The sequence below is a fragment of the Falco cherrug genome, chromosome 7 (assembly GCF_023634085.1).
Source record: "Falco cherrug isolate bFalChe1 chromosome 7, bFalChe1.pri, whole genome shotgun sequence".
In the NCBI taxonomy this organism is placed as follows: Eukaryota; Metazoa; Chordata; class Aves; order Falconiformes; family Falconidae; genus Falco; species Falco cherrug.
In genome coordinates, this window is record NC_073703.1 from 52773706 (window position 1) to 52797296 (window position 23591).

Here is a 23591-nt window from a genome sequence, read left to right on the forward strand (position 1 = left end):
TAACAAAAGCTGAGTGTCAGTGCATTCAGAGAGAGAGGAAGGATTTGGCACTTATCCATGAATGTAAAAGTTTCCTGTCTTTTTTTTTAATGAGAAGCCTGTGTTAGAAAACTGACCATAACCCACTTATTGCAATTGCCAAAATGGCCTGGCAAAGCCCCCTCTCCTCATGAAACAAGGATTTTTTTTTTCAGTTATGAATTTATGATTTGCAGACTGGGAGGGATTTGGCGGGTTCAAACTTAATCCCTAGAGCATTTGATGAAAAAGCAATGATGCAAAGTCCAGAGCTAGATTTTGTACGTGATGATTTGCTTAGAAATTTTGCTGATGATGGGGATAAGACCCAGTGGAAAGTATAAGAGCCTATCACTGAGAATATTCTCAGCCTTGTTGCTGACTTCAGGTGAAGTACAAATAGTGCATCCTGGCTAGGAAAAATTAAATAACCTCTCTTGACTGTTATTTCTGCTTCCCTGAGGTAAGCTTGCTATAATGTAGTACGACTAAACAGGTGGCAGGTTACATGAAGCTTAAAATTACTACACACCCTGTACCTGCTAAGGTAAGATCTGACAAAGTGGCAGGAATAAGTGTAAGGTAGATACACCTTATATAGTAAATATAGATTCAGTTCTACCATTCTAGTTCCATTACTCCTAATAAACAAGTTGGTACGAAACAGTACCAAAATGTATTCACAAAAAGTGTGGAATTAGGCTGTGATATGGTTTTAGGTCTGTTACATCAACATGGAACCCATGAAGGAAGTAAGTCAACTACTGACATTTTGCTTGACAAAAAAATAAAATTAAATTAACTTCATTTCATTCTTGCAGTCTTTCAATTCCCTGCCATCTTCAAGGGTGTCATCAGAATCATGGGGGTCCTGAAGAAGACTAAAGAACCAGAGTCAAGATGCAAAAACTGAGAATATCATAACCTGCTGCCCTGACTACTATGGCTGTAATGTTCCAGTTCCACAGATGTAAACACTGCCTGGTACTCGGGATTCACCGAGCACAGTTTATGTAATGCTGGTTGTAACTATCTGCAATTGCACAACTTCTCTGAATTTGGCCTTGGAAAACTCGGTGACTTTAGGATCGCTGGCATTAACAACTGCCCTTTCCAGTCTGAGAATATGAACGAGGTGCTGCAAAGTTCTCATTTTATTATGAACAGAGATGGATGAAACCAGATGCATAACAAAGAAAATCTTTCACAAGCAGCTTAAGCACTGGATGTGCAATGAAGACAACTACATTTCAGCTCAAAGGTGGCTGCATTTGAACCACAGGGAAGTAATCCATTTATAAACAAACTTCTCAAGCATTTTGGGATGAACACCCTATACAGAATCAGTTACAATTCACTCTACTTCTGTGACAAACTCTCGTTTCATGTTATTGTTTTCCTGGTTTTGCTACACCAATCACACTGCAATTCTAAATGTCTTCACTGTGCTGGAACAGCAGTCCACTACATTCAAAAAAGCCAACAGAATAAAAAAAAACTTGTGAAGGAAATTGTTGCTGTGTATGCAGCCTGCTCATGCTCAAAAGCTGTTCATGTTCCATTTCTCTGTTAACAAATGGATACCAGTAATTTGATGGCATTAACATGTTTTTGAATATTGGGTGTACTTCACCCATTAGTAGCATGTCCTGGCATTGTGTTCTGTTGCATGACGGTCATCTTCCATTTGAGCTCCCAGCTGCCTTCACTTTCTACTCTGATGCTCTCCTGACTCCACAACAGCTCACCTCATCAGCAGAAACAACCAACCTGTATTATCAACAGTTTCACATTCTGGGACATGCCTACAGAAGCACATCCAAAGGGATGTATTGAGAGTTCATCAGCATTACTGAAGGCTTCAAAGATTCTTGGATGAACTGTGCAGTATGAACAGAAACTAGTTGATATTGTCGCTTCCTTTTTTAGTGACATCCCTCTGCTGTTGTATTGTGCTCTCACATTCCTTAGTTAAGCTTGCTTGAGGGATTTGATTTCACTTGGGCTTGAACTCTTTGTTTCCTTCCTCCAAGAGGATGCTGGAATACACCTTTAAGCACAGCAAATTTCACACATCCATAACTTTGCACACAAGGCCCTTACAAACTGCGTCTATCTGACCTTCCTCATCTTTCTTAATACACTCAAACAAGGAAGGGGAGACCAGTTTAATACATGCATGTTTTGCAGCTCCTGCAGCCCCATGCATTTTGAAGGCCAGAAAGAGCATTCTCTGCCACAGTAAATGATTTTGCATAGATGAGAAGCTTTGGTTTATAGAAAAAACCTGCAACTAGATGCTCATGTGACTGCAGTTTTACAAGAAAAAGCATAACTTCTAAGCTCTTGATAGTGAGGTATAGTCCCAAGCCTGGATACAGATTTCTGCTCCAGGAACTGATCTCTATGTCTACGTGCCTTCAAGAGGCCTTCTGAATACAGGAACATCTTTGTTTCCCCATTTTATAATACTCTCTTATAATAGAGGGGTTTAGAAAAGTTCATTTCTAGAAGCTTTTACAAATGTTAAATATCAGTTGTTTCAGTCTTGTTCTGTTAAGGTGGTGGAATCACCGTCCCTGGAGGTATTTAAAAAAAATGTAGATGTGGGGCTTAGGGTCATGGTTTAGTGATGGACTTGGCAGTCCTTAGTTAATGGTTGGACTTGATGATCTCAAAAGTCTTTTCCAACCTAAATGATTCTATGATTACAAAGTAGCCCTGCAATTCTTCCATCCTCTGCTGTTAAAAAAAGAGCTCTTCTCTTGCAGTCTTTACATTACTTTATTAAATTGTACAAGGTAGTTTCATGAGGTAAGGTCCCTTATGGCTTTTTGCAGTTACAAAGTGCAGGAAGATGAGTGTTTAGACAGCAAGTAACAATTTTGTGAGTAAAAGTGAAGGAACCACTGACAAAAGGTTTCCATATATAACTCTCCCTGTCTGTACTCTCAGAGCAGTTGTCTGTGATAGCTCCTTTTTCACGTTGTGTCTAGGACAGAACAACTCACATTCAGAAAGCATCAGCAGGCATGGAACACACACACCCACACAAGCGTTAGGTGCTCAAGCACATTCCCTGTAGCTCTTGAATTTCCTCCTCTGCAGCAATGATTCAACTTGGTGATGGTATGGTGAATGGATCAGGGGAAGAAAGACAATAATATTAGTATCAATATCAATATCAAGAACAGCAAGTAACGCAAATGATGATATTAATGATCATTTGCACCAAGATAGCAAGTGTCAGGTCTAGTTGGGGGTTTTCTGTAAGGATCTCTGTGCATCTCCTGTGCAGAGCAGAAGCCTTGAGGCAGGTGCATGGGGATCTTCCTTGGGGATCGGGGACTTATGATGAGGGCAACCTACATCAGACAGTGCTCTGTACACAGGAGGGCTGTGGGCAGCTGGGGAGCCCCACTGGCTGCTGTAGTCAGAGCTGGGGTCCGAGCTTGGCTGGAGGCATGGGCTTGTCATGCCTCCTCTGTCCTTCATCTGTCCCCTCAAAAGTCATGCTTGGCCTAACCATTATAGCTGCTCAGAGGCAGTGGTTCCCTTCAACACATGCTCAATAATCCCAATGGAACTGGGATTATTGCAGCAGTTTGGAAAAGAAGAAAAATATATATTACCAGGCTGGATAAAACATTAAGGCAGTGTTGGCTTGATGAGGGCAGAGCTCCTGCCAGATGAAGCATTTGCACCTGGAAATTCACAGGGCAGAAGACTGGTGCTGGAGCATTTGTGTTGCCATCAGCAGGGCAGCAGCTCGTCCGCACGTACTCAGACTCCCAGGAGGCCAGGGCTGAGGGCTCCTCAAGGAGGTCAGGTTTTATATAGTAAAGCAAACAGTTTAGCTAATCAAGGATTTTTTTTTTCTTTTCTTTTCTGAGGCTCTTGGCACCCAGCCCTGTTACTTGCAATCTTTAATTTGTACTGTGGCTTCCTTTTCCCTGCTGCCTTCTCACTCACTCCAATTTTCCCACACACTTATTTTCTAACTTTACCTCTTATGGAGGTCTTAATTTATTTCAGACCCAAATTTATCTTAATCCTACAAAACACTGCTGTTACCTCACCATTTATTCCTGTGACTGCTATCACAAATTCATGAGCTTGAAAAGTTTATGAAAAAAAAAAGCGCCTTTTTTTGTGTTGTAGAAAATAATCGATGATACCTCACATACTTACAATGCAACTTTATTCATACGCACTTATAGAAATTGATTGTGGATCAACTTAGACCTTCTTTTTGGTTATACAGCTGCCTAAGTCTCAAAATAGGGGGTTCAACTGGATTTTTTTATAGGATCTGTGTATGTTCAAGCTACACACAGCACTCACAAGCTGACCATGAAAAAGCCTTTTATCATATGGCTTCCACTATAAGGGAGCAGGTTCTGATGAAACAAAGTCACATTTTGGCAGATTCTCCCTCCCAATTCCACACTGCTAAGAAAAAAATGGAAGAGAGAAAAGCATTTTTTCTGGTTAGCACAGCTACCTAGTCATAGCACTTACTCTGTGTAATTTGTGTAGAGAAACTGATGAAGGCAACATGCAAATAAACATCTCAACTAAAACCACAGCAAAATCCCATTAAAAATCTACAACTCTCTAGTCCACAGCGCAGGCTGGCTTGCTCAAGAGCTGATAATAAGATGCACAGGAACACGGGTGGAAAGTGACCCCCTGATCACCAGGTTCTGCCTCATGAAATCACCTTTAAATGACCTATTCAAGTGTTCCTTCAGTCTGTACACACTGTAGGAGCCACAACACACCACCACCCTGTAACAAATGCACAGCCTCCACCGCACATGTAGATCCACCTGATCTCATTTCAGGTAAATACTTCTCCTCCATCTCTGTGGTTATTTCTGTCTCCACAGAACTCCTCTGACTCTGAATGGAGCCCAAGTTGCCAGGGCAGCACTTTCCAAGCCGTGAAGCAAGCTGTGAACAGCTAACAAAGCCTGACACGCATTCCACACATTTTCACTATAACTGGCCTTCACAGCCACTTCCACGCAGGCACAGAAGGGTTTTAATGGATTGCAGTGAAGAAGGGGCTAAAAGCACTGACAGACTGAGCTAGCAGGCAGCGCATGGCCTGTGTGCAGGCCTTCTGCAAGGCGGCAGGTCACAGCCACGGTCCAGCAGACAGGACACAACCGGCTGTTGTTCTTTGGCGGCCCCTGCAAAGTTGTCCCTCGGACTGAACACTGCCACACGTTAGGAAGCAGATCCTGCCAAGACGTGCACTGCACACGCTCTGTGAGGCAGTCAGTCCAATACTTCTCATTAATTTCAGAATCCACCACTGAAGAAAACACAGCTCTTTATAAGGTGGGACACGTTTTAAAAGAAAACAGTTGGTGCAGATTCAAGTGGTATAAAGCTGCATGGCCCTATTAAATACCAGGGGGTGTTGCTGATTTATACCAGCTGAGAAGTTGGCTAATATTCTTCTGGAGCCACCACCTCTCCCATTCGTAACTGCCAGTAGAAACTCTGGGAAATGCTAGAAGAAATGAAAAATGGAGCACATTTATGTGAAAAAGTTTCGATGTAAAACAAATGTCTGCTCACTGCACAAAAGCTGAAATAATACAGCCGTTATTGGAACTGTGCTACAATAAAACAAGCTGGATGAGTCAACCAGCAGTGCATCTAATCTCTACCGGCTGCCTTTCCGGTCCCCAAGCTCCCCATCTATTTTTATCTCTTCTTTTTTTAATATACTTTTTGGTTTACAAGCAATAAATCTACAGCTCTTGGGTCCCCTGTGTGCACTCTTGCCGGCAGGCCACTCAGCGTTTAGGATGTTACCCAGACCATTTTGGCTATTAGATCACCGAACATGGAGGCTAGAATTCAGATCCAAGAGACACTGTGGCCCAGAGGACATGGCAGTGGCTACTGATAGCGTGGGGCATGGCGAATATTTTTGCACTGAAGGCAAGCAGGCACCGCACATGAGCTGCGTGGCACACTCTTCAGGTGGCCAGGGAGTTAGCATGGAAGTTAGCAGCAATTTGCTCCTGGCACGCAGCATTGCCTGACGAAGCGGGGCAGGGGCTGCAGCTGCAAGACTGTGGGCTAACTGAGGGACCCCAGCCGTGCCACTGCCATTTGCGGCAGCACAGCAAAACATGCTTGACTGATAGACGTGCATCAGTGCAGATGCCTGAGGAGCTTTGGTATGTGCTTGCTTCCAGACTTGCAGGAACACAGTTTCGGGCCAGTGCTCTATCCAAGGTCCATGATACAGCACAGGGCACATACAGAGAATATCGTGTGATGTGCTCAATGGTCATGCAATAACTAGTGGAAGAGCTAACACCAAAATGGCACTGGCAGTCACAGTCTGTTATTGTGCCTATAAAAAACCAATGCCGTTTCCTTTTTTCCATGGGTGGGGAGATTTTTAGTTAAGCTAAATGCACCTGGTCCACCTTAGGACCTTATATGTTACCGATTACAGAGTGTAATATTTGGAAATGGAGAAAAAGACAATCCTGATTTCAGAATCACTGTGCAGGTGATGGGAACTGCTTTCATGATATGAGGTTTCACCATTGTTGGCTGGGTGTGGTAGCACTCTCTTGAGAAAAGTGTGGGTGAAATTTGGGAATCACAGTACTCCTGCTTTATTTTTCTCTGGTAGCCAAATTAAGATCCTAGCAATGGAGCCATTATTTTTCTAATTTTATTCTGTTCTCTATAATGGGTTTCATTACAAACACATACAACTAGTCACCTCGAGCTCATACATGCTGGGAAACATCTGTTAATTGAATATTAAGATAGCCAGAGTGTTATAATGGATAGAAACTACTGGGATATGATGCTAGCCCACAGCCTTCCCTTTCAATCCAAGAGTACGTGCTTCAGGGAGCGAGGGAGAAGAGTATACGAATTTAATTTCAGACATTCACTTTTTAGGTGCCCCCAAGGGACGTACCCATTTCCTATATAAGGTTTGGTCTGTTTGCAATTAAGCTCTCTTCTTTGCATATTTCCAGATAGATTAAAAATAGCAAAATCAGCTTATTCTTGGACTTCTGGAGATAAACAAAGCCGTTGCTTCCAGGGGTTTTAAAACACTGATCAGGCTTATAGATCTTGAAGGCAGAATTTGTCCATGAATTTTCTATGCTGGATAAACAAGAATTTCCAAAGATAGGAGAAAAGGTAGGAGCACATTTCTATAACTGGAGATCTTCTAAAGCAACTAACTTTTGCAGCTTTCATTTTTAAATAAAACTAAATGTTGAAGTTGAATATTCTTTATAGAGAAAGCTCAAGACCAGTTCAAACTTCTCCTACCACTCTCACAAGCAATGGATCAATTCCAGAGCTGAGAGGCTTGCTGAGCTCCCATTACAGTTCTCCTCTTACTCTTTTTGCTGTTGGGATTGCCATCATCAATCCATTTAATCCAAAATGTAAAGCTCGTTTTTGTGATGCAGCCATCCATTCTCAAGGACCTTGACAAAAACAACTCATTTATAATGGTGCCTAAATTGCTATCAGATGGGACTGATTCCCATACATCCCTACAGCCTGAGGTTGGACACACGATAGTGATCTGCACCTGAGCATTTCTTCCCTGCTGTTCAGGTCTCTACTCATTGGCAGAAATTACCTGGAACAGGGGCCATTTTCCAAAGGAGTGCCTGACCACTGTGTTGTGAATTTAAGTCTCCTTGACAGTGGTTTTGCTGTTTTCATTTATCTTTTGCAGACTGCTTAGAAGTCAGTGGACCCTGATGGATCCATGGACGATGGGATGAAAATTACTGATATAGTGGTTTTAATGTTAGTTATTAACACTTTCTTACGCTGAAAACAGAAATAGGATTTAATCAAGTATAAGGAAAATTATTTGCCAGCTTTCCTAAAGTCCAGAAAACCCTCAAGACTACATTCAGCTCAGTAGTGGAAATAATTCTCGCTGGCTCCCTAGGAATTATGCTGATTTATTCTAGATTTTTATTTTATTAGTAGGCTGGATTTAAGACTTGGATTAGCATTGAACCCTTAATCTTGAAAATTCAATCATGGCACACATGCGCCTCATGAGTATAATTTCTAATTCTGGTTGTGTTTGAGATTACTTATCAAAAAATCAAATAATCTGACTATCTGTTTACTGTCCTACAACCAAACCTTGATGCACTTTTAGTGCTTCTTACATTGAGAACAGACACGAGTAAAAAACAAGTGAGAAAGGCTGTGATTCCGCAACAGCATAATCTGACCTAAACCGTGGCTACATCAGCTCTGCCTCCTATAGCCCCTGATCACAATCCCCCATCTCCTTCCTTGTACCTGCACTGGTGCTCATCTAGCCTAGCAATAAATTGGTCCAGAGGATGGTGAAAACTAGTTTTTTGTAGTGTTAATTTTCAGCCAGTTTAGCTCCCTGAACTATACTGTTGCAGGGTCAGATACAAACTATTGTTTCTGTTGAGGAAACACAGAAGCATAGCTGGGCAATAGCAGCCCTGATTCAGATTGGCTGGAATGGATGTGGAACTGTACTCTTAACTACAGCTATCTGTGGGCCATGTTTGTTAAAAACATATGGGCACAACTTTCAAACAGCTGCTTTCAGCTTCAGTTCTTTAAAGATTCAATTTCCAAAGCAGAACTTTCAGACCAGTAGTCAGTCCAAGTCATTGTAAAATTCATGGGCTATTTTTGGAGCCTCAGATAAGGGGCTGACTGATAAAAGATTTAACAGTCTGACAGAGTGAACTGGATGGAGATTCTGGAAGATCTTTAGGACTAGGAACAAGCAGAAACCAGTAGATTCAGAAGACTGTGGACTGGGTATCAGCTTGATAGAACATAAGGACTGGAATAAAAAGTATACTGTAAGCTGGGACCAGGATACATTAATAGCAGAGCTGAGAACCCCAGGCTGTACGACCAAGTCTAGCTAGGTCTGAGATGAACTGGCAGAGTTACACCATGGATGCTGCATAGACCCTGCCCACACAATGCCTGCTCTTACATGCTGGCCAGGACCTTGCTTTCAGAGTGCCGCACTGCCCCAACAGAAATGTAGAATGATACTGAAACCGATGATTCAGGAGGGAGAGAAGATTACATCACCACAATATGCATGCAAACAAGTGGACATACTTACTGTTGAGTAGTACGTCCCTTGAAAAATCTACAGGGCCATTAGTAGAGAGAAGGAAAAATACATAGCTAAGCAAGATACGAATGAATGGTGGCCTACATCACCAGGCTGCTCTTTGTTCCTCTGCTGTGCAAAACAGTATAATGGCATGGGAAAGACTGGTGGCCCATTCCATACCTCCTATGATGGCAGGAGGATTCTTCCTTACCACGCTTGATTCCTAGGGCCATACAAGGAGCAGCACTCAATGCCATAATCCTTATGAACACCAGCAGCCTTGACAAAGTCAACAGGACTGTTCAGCAGGGCTGTTTATAAGAGCTCATAATTCAAAACCAGCCCCTTATTTTAGGGAAGAGAAGCATAGTAAAAGCCCTATTGTTCTAGCAATATAGGCACGACTATTGAGGACCTAATAAAGGCTCTGCTATGTGACAAGAGTCATGAACAGACCTTACAAAATAATGACTTTTGTAAAAGCAGGACAAAATGTGTTATAGTTTTTTTTTTAAATATTCTTTGAAATGAAAGTGCTCTTGACCCTCTTTGGCTCTCCACAGCATTAAGGAGATGGGGATCTTCCTGGCACCACAGTCTCTAAGGAGTCAACTCTCTGAACTCCAAATTGTGCTGCTGCAGATTTCCAGGACATTTGCTTAAAAAAAATTTTCCCAAACAGAATAACCTCCTGTCCATCAAGCAAGATTTCACAATTACAGTACCAGGCACAGAGAATTCTGCCTGCTTGGCCCACAGCCACACCACGAGCCAGCAAACTTTCTAGCTCTCACAAATTAATTAGGTTCAGGTCAGGTATGTGACTGAGAGAACTCCAGGGAGGGTGGAGGGTGAAGCAGGAAGCGGTGCTGATGATTCAACCAGGGATCATCTTGAAGACATTTGTTGTTTCTTCAGAATTAAGTTTTGGATGTGAAAGGAAAGTGATCTTATTTCTAGGACTTCAGAAAGGGAAAACATTCTGGTAGAAAAATGAAAGTGGGAAGGACTCTTTATTTAGGAAGTAGGGAAACAACTGATTCATTCATCATAGATTTTACAATGACAGCTTATAGTGTCTAACAGTGGAGTGGGACAGGTGACAAGAACACAAACCCACTTCCAGCTCTGAAGACAATCTTTCTCTCTAGTAAGAAACCAGAGTTGCAAGGGAAATAATTCTGAAATTTCAGCACACAAAAAGACAGCACAGGAGTGACTTTAATCAATGTCTGCACATGCAATTAGAGGAATGAAAAAGACTCATTGCTGGCTTTTGTATTATGGTACTGCAAACCTTTAGGAGTATACCCCTACGGCTATGCAGTGCTGCTTTGTGCCATTCTGTACTGTGAGGAGTGGCTGAAGTTTAACACCTTTCCCCCAAAGCCATAAAATTACAAGCGAAGGTTCACAGCAGCCACAAGCAATATGAGTTCTGTCCTATCCCAATACTGCATCTGGCTCCTCAGAAAGGCTGCTGCCAAGTTAAAGTAATGAAATGCCAAAGTACTCTCATATTCTCCATTTCTTGACATCTTAAAATCACAGCTTCATCGGAATTCCCTTGGCCAAGTATAAGGCATTATGCTTAAGGCAGAGTGACCAGAGAATAGGCTGTGGTCAGTATTACACAGGTCATCCTTGGTTCTGTAGTGGGTCTTTTAGATAATGTGACTCTACAATTAGTAGATGCAAAAAATGTCCAAGGGAACAAACTACTATCTGGATAGTGCTCATCAGCTTTCAGCTCCAGCTTTTAGTTGCCTGTGCCAGCGCTCCATTTGCCATGTGACATGTAACTGCAATGACTGTTGGAAGCAAAACCAGAAGCAACATGGCAAAGCAGTGATGGTGAGAGATGGATGTGAACTTCAGAGGATCAGGTATGTCTCACTCCATCATGTGCAACTCGATCTAGGTGAACCTGCTTTAGTGGTGGGTTGGACTGATCTCCAGAGGTCCCTTCCAACCGTGACAATTGTGTGATGACCTGTGATTCTGTGATTCCACCTTTGGGTGTTTCAGATATGTTGGTATAAGTGTGTGGGACCTCATATTAAGGTTAGCATTAAACATCAGAAAAAAAACTTTTCACTGGGAGAGTAGTACAGTACTGAAACAGGTTACCCAGAGAGGTGGTGCAATCTCCATCCTTGGATGTTTTCATGACTTGGCTGGACAAAGTCACAACTGACCTGTTAAGTGCTGGCAACAGCAGTGCTCTGAGCAGGATGTTGGACTACAGACCTCCAGAGGTCCATTCTAACCAATGTTTCTATGATGCTATGTGTGTCTCAGATCCCAGAGCTGAGCTGACAAGCCATGTTTTGGAATGACTCTGTAGGGCAAGAGGCCATGGCTGGTAACATCTACCAAGCCTGGGATGGTTGGAATGGTTTATGCAGAGCAAGCTAAGTGTCTGAGTGTAGACCTCCTACACCTACATGTAACACCTCCTCTTGAATGGAAACTGAATGGCAGAGATACTGTGAAATTCTGCTTATGAGGTAGCAGTACTTATGCAACAGTGATGCTGCTCAATTCCCTTATGCAGCCAAGGGTTCAGCAAAAGAAAAGGTGTTAGCCTCCTGCAGTGCTCTTGTGACACTCTTTTGTAGCAGCGGTGAGAGCAATAGTGTCAGTGTGTGCTACTGGCATGCTGAGGCATTGCTCAAAGAGGCTTATGGCTGAGTTACAGGCTGGCATATACCTTAACTTCTTGTTTCCTGGTTTTAAGACAATTATATCTAGCTGCTTCCCACATTAAAGGGACCAGAAGAGACTGTATTCTTGCCACCATATAGAGAGACAGATTCCAGACTGGACTGGCTGCAGGAACATGCTGGAGTCATGCAAAAGCTGATATTCAGTGGGGACGCCTCTATTCAGACTGACAGACATAGTAGAAATAGGCACAGAACAGACAAAATCCTTTCTACAAAAACATCCTTTGCACAGTTCTGCCACGCTTCATTCATCCACAGCTCTTTGCTTGTTTGTTCCTGGCACATGTTTCTCCCCACCCATTCAAAGCCAGTTTGCTGCAGCACCCTCATCTCTGCCATTCCTTTAATCCCTCTCATAACGCCAACATACTCCCCTCTTTCAGCACAGAGATGTCAAGCAGATTTGACAGGGCCTGAGAAGTTCATGTACCAGTTAGTCATAGGGAAAGCCAAGAGAGTGCTGGTCCCAGGTGAGAACTCCTCCATTAACAAAGCCTAGATGAGATGTGAACATGTCTCTGAACAAATTTTCTCTGAAAACTGCGAGTACTGTGGCTCAACTCACAGTGAACAAATGGAGCTCAATCTAATGACCACAGCGTATCACTTGGAGCTACCAATGTGATATAGAAAATCTTTTCCTTGAACAGAGCCCTAACCACAGTATACGACAGCATGACATGTACTGATATGGACTTCCAAATGACTACAAATAACATTTCAGCGATTATGTTCTCTTGTTTACTGGCTTGAACAAATATTGAGCAGCTGAGAATGCTTTGGTGAGAGTCTGAATCTTAACATGATACTTTACATAGGCACAGAAAAATATTTGAAGAATGAGACAATTTTGGAAAATGCTGTAATGCTTTTAACGGGGGCTGTTTCTCAGGAACTTTTTGCTGACACAACCCTACTACCAGGACTATCAACACTTCCTGGGACACTCAAGAAGCACGAGGCAACTTCATCATGCTCTTAGCTGGCAAGAAAGTTTGAGATTATTTAGGGCAGTAGATCTTGTGCTCCGCTATACACAATCATTATATCTATCTCTAAACAACATATGTTTGATAGCCATAAATATATTCATCTGTTTTCTCCATAGAGAATTCTAAATATATTTAACAGAACCCTAAACAATGAAACTATGATGGCAGTTAAATCATAATCACACAAAATAGCAGGATATATGCTCAAAAGGATTCTTCATGTCAAGTCAACAGAGACTAAAAGCTTCTCACACCCTACAAATACAAAGAAAGATCTTTATCTGCTTCCTAATAATGACACCAGGATAAACTCTGTCCAGTCTTGCATATATGTAAGAAACCTTCTCTTGATACAGCTCCTATGCAAGGGCGTAGCTCCAGCTACAGTCTTGTGCGCTCCTGTTCTGGTTCCTCCAGAATTGTCCATTCCATATTAATGCCTAGCTGCCAAATCACATTAATTCCATAGTTGTATCCCTGTCATAAGCCATTAGTTCCACACTCTTACTACACATAATACATACATTCCACATTCTTTTCCTTAATATGCAAATCTTTCCAACCATAGTCCCCTTTGTTTTGGTGCCTCTCAACCCACCAGCATATGCAGGAAGGCTCACAAACGGATTCTCCGTGATATATTCATACGTGACCAATGTTCTTTGTGATTTGTATGTGACGATAGGAGAGATTTTGAGGTTTGCTCCCAAGCCTCAAATTGCTTAAGTATTGCCCAGATTCCTGACCCCTTTCATCTGTACCAGGTGGTTTACAGTGGTCGTTATGAATTTCCTTTCAAGGCTCCTAAACAAGAACTGACTTTGTTTACAGTAAAAACTTTTCCACTGGCCCAAAGCAGTATTCTGAAACAACACAGAGGCTTAGGTGAACAACCACATCACTGCCACCACCTCCTGCTGTCAGAATCTCATCAGGACCTTACTGGACTCACGGCTATTACTTGCGTTCCATCAGCAGCAAGAGTTAGAAATACTTGCTTTAGGAAGAGCATCTCCTTCTTTTCACATAAGTTGTCAGTCCCAACGGTTCCCGCCTTCCTTTCCTCCAAATAGTTTCCATTCAAAATCAGCAGCTGGAATCTACCTCACAGTCATATGGATGTTTTATTTGGTCCGCAATGTAGCACAATAGACAAAGTGACACTGTGCCTCAGCAAAATTCAGGTTGTTTCACTTCCTTCAGCAAACTCTGTTATGCCATGAGGTTGTGGAACTCCAGACCTATACTCCGATTTGTTGACACAACTGTAGTCAATAGAGCTGGCAAAGCCCATGACAAAACTCTTTACAACTTCAGCCCTGGGGTGTGAAGCCAGATTTTGCCATTTGAAGGGCATAACATACTACACAATTCTTCCTGCAATTCCTCCTACTCTCCCAAATGCAACGGCTGGCACCATCTCTCTTTGATCAGAAAGATGGCTGAAGAACAGCTGAGGACTTGGTCTTACCAGCCAGATTTATCACTATTCTTAATTTGCATACATGCTACAGTGACGTGTTCATTACATATGCTTAGACCGCATGGCTGAACGCTCATGTTATATCAAGCTGCAGATGATTTTACAGCTGGCTCTGCTCCTTGAGCACTGGGAGCAGCTCTTGTGCATTTCTGAAAGGCAGACTACAGCCGAGCGGCTGGAGCTGTAATTCTCCAGACTGATCTCTACCCCCTCCCCCTGTGCCCCGACATTCTTTGCTGCTTTGTTTATGCTGTAGAAAACATCTGTGAGGGTATAGGGCCAAGGTGAAAGATTTTGGCAAACAGTTATTTTTCACAGCTCAGCTTAAAGGGAAAATATGAAGACTGCCCCTCCTCCTCAAAGAAGGGGAAGGGTAGGGTTGAGAAATGAGATCCGAGTGCAGCTGGGCCAAACAGCAGACTGGCTGTCCCACTAGCACCTTTAAAGTGAAAGGGAATTGTTTTTTCAGTAGAATGAACCATGTTGCAGAACAGGAAAGGTTTAACTGAGAGAAATCAGATCCATTTTTAGAGGAACCGGTTAAATAATTGTATCAGGAAAATCTTGGAGATGTTGAGATGTGTTGGGCTGAGCATGATATTTCAAGAGAATGCATAAATCATGCAGCAGAGATTGTTTAAAACCAGGCTGACATAACAATAAAAATCTGTAATAGAAAACACCCCCACACTACTAGGAGATGGACTCAATTACACTGCAGGTCTTTTTCAATGTTTAACTTCTATGACTCCTTATAGAACTGGGGCCCTGTAAGGGGAAAGAAAAAAGTGGGCTTATTACCTTTGTTGATTAACAGATTGACTTTCTCAAGCAATCTAAAAGTACTTTATAGGCCTACAAAGTATAGGCCGTAGGTAGGGAACTGCAGATTTCCCTGACAAGCTGTAGTTTATTACTCATGTTCTGTCTGCAGCGGTGCAGAGAAGCGGATGGCAGCACATGCCGCTTGCAGCTGCCTTTCTCCGATCAGCTCTGGAAGAAAGGGAAGGAGAGACGAAAATTCCTGCTGGGAAGTGAAGGACTTGGATGACAAGGAGATTCCAGATTTGCTTTAGGGACCTGCAAACAGGGAGGCACCACTTCATTCATCCCTGAATTGCAGCCACTCCTAGGTGAAACAGCAAAACCGTTTCCAAAACAGGGAAGCTTAGGATAGGAGGCGAGCAACGGTATGTTATTGTCTAACAGGAAACTGGAACAAAAAAGTCAGGAATCACTCAGAAGCACTGTGCTGCAAAGATAAAGGAAAAGGTCCGCCTGGAACTGAAGTCCAGCTCAGTCCCCAGTCACTCTCAGGGCATTCCCCCTTCCTGCCATGAAGCCAGCCACTGCTTACTTACGAAGAAGCTCAGCTACTGCCAGATACACCCCACTGGGACGTAGCAGCTACATAGTGCCCAGGTTAGACACAAACAAAGCTATCTTAAAGCTTTGAGCTGAAAGAAACACAGGCTGAGTGCTTGGGATCCATCTGTGATCTGTCACGAGCAGTTGAACAGCTGACCAGCGAGAGGCATGCAGCCATGCAAGCACCCACTGCCTGTTCCACTCTCCCTCTGGCTGCCCTTCACCCAGATCTAGATAGGCTCCAAATTAATTTTACAACCTGGAATGCTGCTAACACAACCAAACTATGAAAGAAAAGCTCATCTTGAGGGAAGGCAAAAATCAGCTCCCTTCTCTGTCTCACAGCTGTCCTCTCCTTCTCACCATGTGGTCCTGAAACCTGGGGCTGTTCCAAGCACTAAATGCACTGGAAAGTGTATCCTTGGGCCAGCTGTGATCTGATCATGGTGCGTTGGCTATGGGTGAATCAGAAACCAAGTGATAGCCCCAGGAACAATGTGGCCCCTTGTTAGGCTTCAAGAATGGTCATTGCCTTCAGCAGCCCCCAGCCCCTTCCCCAGCCAGCTTTCAGGAGAGCAGGATGCCAGGAGGGCTTCCATAACACCCTGTATGATCCTTTCCCACTAACCCTGTGCTGAATTACAGCTATTTTCTGTTTTGAATGACATGCTCCTTGTGTTGTGAGAGACTTTGGGTGGGGGTTGCTGCAGCCTCTTTGGAAGTGGATGCACAGCAAGTCACAGCTGATACTAATATTTATGTGCAAGCTGCTACAGGGCAGCCCCAGCAGCAGCACCTGGGACCACAGTTCCCCTGAAATCCCCAGGGCTGGAAACCTCCTGGGAAGCTGCTTCTCATCAGCCCCGCAGAGCACTCTGTGCATTGCACAGCTCCATCCCAGGAACCAGATTTTATCTGGCCTCACAACTCTGCTGATGTTTTGTAGGCTTTGTACTTAAGTAAGCATTATGAAAATCAGCAATGGCACAGAGCCGGAGTTGTCATTTTTCCCAGCCCATCTCACAGCTAGCTAGGCTGTTGCAATTCTCAGGAGCAGATGCTGCAGGAAGGGGGTTAGTGGTGGGACAGGGCTCAGTCTTCTCCCAGGCAATATTCTGAGGGGGAACAGAGTGCTGTCCAGAGTGAGAAGAGGCCATGGCCAACACACATTTGAGGCAGTTTATGAAAGACTGCAGAGAAATTTAATCCTGGTGCATCAACCAAGTGTCAAAATGAATATTTCTTTGCATTTGTATTAAAGTAGCGTGCCAAAGCCCCAGTCAGGATTACCCACTGTGTTTGGCGGCACGGCCCCATCTTCAGGGTAAATATGTTCTGCCAATCAATTCCCACTGCAATTTTGATCAGACACAACATTTTTCTTGCTTCCTGCCCTGAACAGCTGCCATGTTGTACCACAGCTGCATTTCAATAGTGGATAAAGGGTCAAAATACATTGGTGCTAGCGAATCTCAGTGTAAATACAGATCTTAACTTGGGATCCTTCCAATTAAAAAAATACTGCACTGGTGCGAGGCACTACTAATTGTTGATAAATAAAAACTAAAGATTTGTTCTGTGCCTTTTGCTAGTCCAAATTGCTTTATAAGCTAGAAATATTACATACACTTTATAGGAACTACTTGATCATTACCAAAACAGTCACTTGCCTGGTGGGCAGCTCTTATGAGGATACCAGCACCAGCTCACAAAAGAAATAGAGCAGAAAGTTAATTTTCCTGAAAATTAGTATTGCTTTGGATAGCTGTAATAAGTTTCTAATCACGTCCAAACTGACTCTGCAGCTGTGGCTCAAACGTGTATATACTTTTCCACTCTACTGACTTCTGCTGTGGAACTTCATATTTTGAGCTGAAACATCCCTGAAGCTGGCCCTGATATTCCAGTGTACTTCAGCTGCACCAGAAGTGAAATTTGCCTGGCTAGATCAGACTGTAAAACTTGAGACCTAAGTAATTAAAACACACAGTGAGATGTGTGCAGAGATGAGACCTTTTATGAAATACGCGAGGCAGCAAGAAATATATATTGGGCCATCACAACAATGAATACAGGGTACAGCAATTGAGTATAAAGCTGGTAAAAATTTAACATGAGTAAGTTTTACTAAAACTTAATCTCCATTCTACAAAGAGAACTACCAAGATTTTCTTGATGCATTACACTCAATAAATTTGCTTTGAATAGTTGTATGTGTGTGACACAGAGAGAGAGAATTAGGCTGGAATGCTATAAGGATGTAAGCCAAGCTCTCAGCATCTGGAAAGCAGAAAGCAGAACTATATTTAGTGCACAATGACTTGCAATAATTGGGGGTGGGGGGGTGGGGGGACAGGAACAAAAAAAGAGCAAGAAAAAAGAACAAAACTTAAGTTGCCAGTGTTAGGCAATTAAATGAATTATAAAGAAAAAAGAACAATCAGGCTGGGAGAAGGATAAATGAAACCCTGGGGTATATGTTATTATAAGAACTTATATGAGCAAAAATGCTTGTATAGAGTTACCAGACATATTTATAAACATGCTACAGATAATGCATACTTCAGTATAAATACCACCTCAAAGAATTTCTGGCACAGAACAGTTAGGGCATTGACCTCTGCTGTACATTCATTTCCTTTATGTGGCTGAAATGGCCTAAATGCATTCCTTAGTTAGGCATGGGAAACTTTTTCCATAAGGTAACTAACTGCATCTGCATGGGTACTCCATGGCGTAACTGTACTTGGTTATGAACATGTTACGAACCCTTTGCAAAGCACGTGTAGGTTACCACGCATTCTCCTACACCTACTTGTAAACAGCACAAGCACCAAGTAAAAGACTACCTTTTATAGATGTGGTACATTCAAAATAAAAATGGTTTAACACTTTCCAAATCCCTTACTGCTGTTGTAAAAGCAGGGTGCTGAAAAATCAAGTTCCCCTTCCATTGCTTGCACAGTTTTTGTTCTGCCTTTCGCTTGATTTAAACATTTCAACAGCTCTTCAGTTCACTCTTGTTTCCAGGCAGTTTCTCAGACCTGAGATCCCAGGATCCCAGAGCTTCCATCTTCAGCACTTCAAAGGATATCCAAGTAACAAATGAAACATACTTTCGTTAAAGCTGAGGTGCTGATCTCAGGCACACTGATGCTGTGTAAAGGATAACAAAGATGAAAGTAAACAGTACTACTGGCAAAACTGTACAAAAATGGTCATATCCATAAATGCCAAAGTATTTTCTGGTGTTCAAATTAATCTAGCTTTCAGCTTCTAGGCAGCAGTATGCTGCCATGAGATTTAAAAAAGTGAGCAGAAAGTGCTGCCTCTGCACAGCCACCACATCCTTACACTTGGTGCAAGACAGCAGATACCTGGGGCCTGTGAGTGGGGAGGAGAAGCTGGTGCTGCCTGTGGTGCCAGGCAAAGAGCAGCCTATCGCCTTCGAACCACAGGCCAGAGCAGCACCCATTTTGAGAAGAAGCTGGGAGTGCTTCTAAGATTTGGCTGTTTTAGCCATTAGTCTTCACTTCACTTGTATTTACAAACAACAGAGAAAAAAAAAAAAAGACGTCTTTCTGCAATGGGAAGTTTGGGAGGAAGTCACCAACCAGCAGCCATTTTCCATCTGGCTTCAGGATCGGCTAACATTTGTAGGGACCTGTATATCCTCTTAATTGTAAACTTCAGGTTGTGGTTTTCTTTAAATTAGTGCTTTCATGTGCCTCATGTACAGGTAAAGGCTGCTTTGCAGATGCACTCTTGCTTGCTTTCTGTGTACTCATATGTCCTACAGGGCTGTCCCTGAGGTGAAAGAAGAGATTTTATTCCTTGTATTAAATACGTAGTTTCTAGGCTAGACTCTGCCAGCTAACGTACCAGTGTTTGTGGTATATATGTATATGAACTGGAGCAAGACCAAATCTACCCACAGAAGGTGCTCAGCTGTAACTGAGGTACCTATTTTACACTGTCCTCACATGCTTTTCACTAGTAATACAATAAATGTGTGTAATTTAAAACAATGAGCACTTTTTCAATGCAGAACAAGGAGTGACAGAAGCACTGTATCTCTTTTTAGAGCCATGCCTATCCAGCAGCAGAAAGGATGGGGGAGTAGGTACCTTTGGTACCTTGGGAGCAAAGCGGAAACAGGGCAACATACAGGATTCACAGAACCAGAAGACAAGGATGACAAATCAAATGAGGCAGAGATTGAGGTAACAGCTACAGAGATTTAACAAACAACAATAAACTGTAGCAATGCCTGTGATGCAGTGTGCAAGGGCGATGTTAGAAAGTAATGTAAATCATTGTATCAATCCTTAAATTGAGGGAACTGGGGAGATAAGGACACTTGACTTGCGAAGTACAGAGACTGGAGCAGAGCTCTGCAGTGGGATCTGACTTGTCCTACGAGGTGAGATTACAGTGCCTAAGACAAAACACAAGAAGACGCTGCTGCTCTCATTAAAGGTGACAAGGAGCTTTTTCTTCCTCACATTCCCCTCAAGCAGAGCACTCACACATGTCCTGTTTTCAAGGAAAAACATATCCGTTTGAGGTATTATAAATGAAAGCTGGTAAAAAACCCTGCTATTATGACCGGGTAGATTTTGATACATGTTTTGCATTCTTTGGGTCCTGTTCAAATCAGAAGTGCTGTCTGCAAACACCCCGCTGAAGTCAGCAGAAGATGAGGATTTACTGTAATCACTACAGCACTGGGCAGTGAGCTAGGCTCGTTCCTGAACTGTTTCCTAAGAGATGTTAACAGCCTCAGCTGGGTGCTCTTTGTAGTTCTGACAGAGGTCAGCTCTGTCTCTAAGCTCAAATCAGAAAAGTAAATCTAGTCTAAACAATTCTCTGTACTGTTCCAGAAGCAATTAAAGGCACTTTGCTTTGTGTTATTTCCCCCAGGTGTGAGCAGACACTTCCCACAGACAGTATGCACAGCCAGAGCTCAAAAAGCATAAACTCTTTGCAGAGGAAAATGCAAAAAAACCCTGTTGCTTTGGGCATGTAAGACTGAACTGGCCAAAACACTGCAGGATCAGCTTATCCAGGCACTGACTACAACCTGTACTTAGAGAAAAATGGGGGTATAACATTTCCAGATCAACTTATCTAACTCCATCAGGCATTGTTAGCAAGGTGATACTGACAGATTAGATATCCATTTTTATATTTGGTATTATTTAGCTAGGAATAAAAATGTAATGTGCTCCATCAACATGTCACCTAAATTCATGACAGAGATACTGGCATGCAGGAAGTGAAAAGCATCTCTCATCTATGAGCAGCACCTTTGTGAACCAGCAATAATGTGACAAGGACAGAAAGATGTGAGTACAAAGTGAACTCTCACACATTTCGAAACAATTATCTTTGGTAGGTTGTATCCTTGTTCATGATTCTCCAAGAATAGAATAATAAATACAATTACTTTTAAGTATTCCTATAGTATTAGGTATACTTGCTGTTTGTAAAAACTCCCACTGGTTTTGCTAAGAGCTGGTACCAGCAGTCCTGGGAATTCAACACACTGTCCAAAACCCTCATATTCCCTGATATGGCTCACCATGATCACACAGATGTACGGTCACAGCTTACACAGCAACATGCACAGGCAGAGGAGTAGGTAGGACAGCAGTAACTTTCCACTGACAAAAATGTACCCTGAAATCTTGGCCTTAGTCTGTGGCTACAAACTTTAATCCCTGGTTTTAATAACGTGGCACCTAACTGCAAAATATTCCCAGAAACAAACTCCCAAAGCACCTATTTATAGTATTGATAGTGATTGGCAGAAAAGCAGGACTGGAGCACCCTTGCTTTGGCATAGCCAAGACCTTCTGCATGCTAGGAAGTGTACCTGCTATTGTTAAGGGATGCCAATCGCACATGCTAGCACCAGACACTGTTCTGCTGCAGCCCTGCAGATTTGTGTCAGGTCTGAGTAGTGCCAAACACTGCTTCTCCCAATCTGCTCTTGAACGCAAACCCTTTTCACCAGTGGCTCATCCACACCCATTGCTACTCTCCACCAGCAGCAGCCAGCAATTTTCCTAATATGGAGAAGGTGTAGGTGCATAAAAATGTATTTTTATCCTTGCAAAGATAAGACATTCTTTTACTGCACGGTGACTCCGCTGGTCACTACCAGCCGCAGAGTCCTATTTCATGGACGAGAAGATCACAACAACAAGAAACATACACGTTGTTGCACCCAGCAGTTTGCATGAATCACTCCAGCTTCTCAGTAAATTCCCAAATAAAAATCTATCACAGTGGTTTTGCACAGGAAGAAGCAAGGCACAATTAAGGGCCTGGACTTGGTGAAGCTGTGGAGAAGCTTCCAACTGCAGGTTATGTTCAGAAAGCTGGAGATACCAATCTAGAATGCTTCTAAAAAGCAAAACTAAACTTTCTTCTGTCTGTGCCTCCTGTGTAAACACCAATAACCCTTAACTCCATCCTCAGGTGGGTTTATTATTTACCATTAGATTACCTTTATTTAGCATGGGAAACTGAGTGCACAGGTTTTACTCTATGCAACCAATCTGCTCTGGGTAGTCTAGAACCTGGAAGAAAGGTGTCACCTTGAGTGGTATAAAAGGAATTTTTGGCACGTGAATTTAGATTCTCTAAACCATAATCCATGCTACAGCCCAAATTCCTCGCTGTGGATTATATCAGTGAAAAAGGGGGTCCCAAGACTTCTATGATAGCATAACATCAGCTGCTGGATCTTGGCGGAACTGGCATGAGTTCTGTGTAACAGAAATTATTCACATGTTTTCAATATGGTAAAAATTCTTTCTCCACTCTCTTTGACAGTGGCTTGGAGGAGAAGTTAGGGCACAGGGAGAGAAGCTAATTACAGATATTTGGCCCTGAGGTGCCAAGCTCTCATTTGTAACAGAACTACACCAAAGAATTAATCCAGCAGAAGATAAAGTACACCCAGATTTATTTCAGATTGTTTTCTTATACACATCTACAGGGGAGGGAACGGGCAGCCAGTTATTGTAATCAATGAAACCTTAAGCAGGAGGAATTCTCTACTGGCTAGCTGACTGCTCTAAGGCCATTTTATACTTTCACATGGCTTAATAGACCAAAGAATCAGAATTGTTGGGGTTTATTAAGCTAACAAATATTAAGGATTCTGGTTTCATTAATAGTATCCTTTTGAAGCTGTGAAGAGTCATTTAATGACTTATGTATTCACTTCTGCCCAAGATCCCAGCTGAAATGAAAGTCAAAAGGATCACGCCAGCCTTCAGCTGTTATCATAAAATCATTACAGAACATTGTATAATTAAGCCCTATTTGCAGTTGCATTTTAAAACACATCCTGGCCTGGCTGCTCTTGACTAAACTTGAGATGATTTGGCAGCATTGTGTGGGATTACACGCTGAAATTAGCTGAATGTGTGCAGGCCAGGCTGGAGGTGCTTTGGTTGTGAGATTCAGGACCAAATGTGCAGGCAGGAGCTACAGCTTTGTTGTGAAACGGCAGGAACAGAGCTGTGAGAAGGAAGTTTGCGGAGTACCTGAGAGTGCTGCAGCTGCCTAGAGCTGGCACTCCTGCTCTTTCACTTTCCTGCCCACCAGACATGTCTAAATATCTTGAGAAAAACAAGAAGCAAAACAATAGGTGACTGTAGTGTGAATAATAAAAGCCTGGCTTGCGTCTTGGAACCTGACTGCTGCTCTTAAACTGCCCCAGCTGCGCTCTCACGGTCCAGGATGTCAGCACAACTGCTCCAGTGAATTAATGCCTTGTGTGCACTCTGCGGCTGTCTATGGCACCTTTTATAGACTGTATTGTAAGACTG

General features: G+C 42.7%; 1 protein-coding gene and 1 long non-coding RNA gene across 9 annotated transcripts in view; one reads left to right on the forward strand and one right to left on the reverse strand.

The window, feature by feature from the left end:
- The window catches only part of LOC129736581 (uncharacterized), a 28736-nt gene extending 21438 nt beyond the window's left edge, over positions 1-7298 (forward strand). Inside the window, exon 3 of the long non-coding RNA XR_008733379.1 lies at positions 840-7298. This is a non-coding gene — a long non-coding RNA (uncharacterized LOC129736581). The remainder of the gene's footprint in view (positions 1-839) is intronic.
- RAD51B (RAD51 paralog B) overlaps positions 1-23591 on the reverse strand; it is a 428481-nt gene that overhangs the window by 50424 nt on the left and 354466 nt on the right. The gene's annotated exons all lie outside the window — the stretch shown is intronic.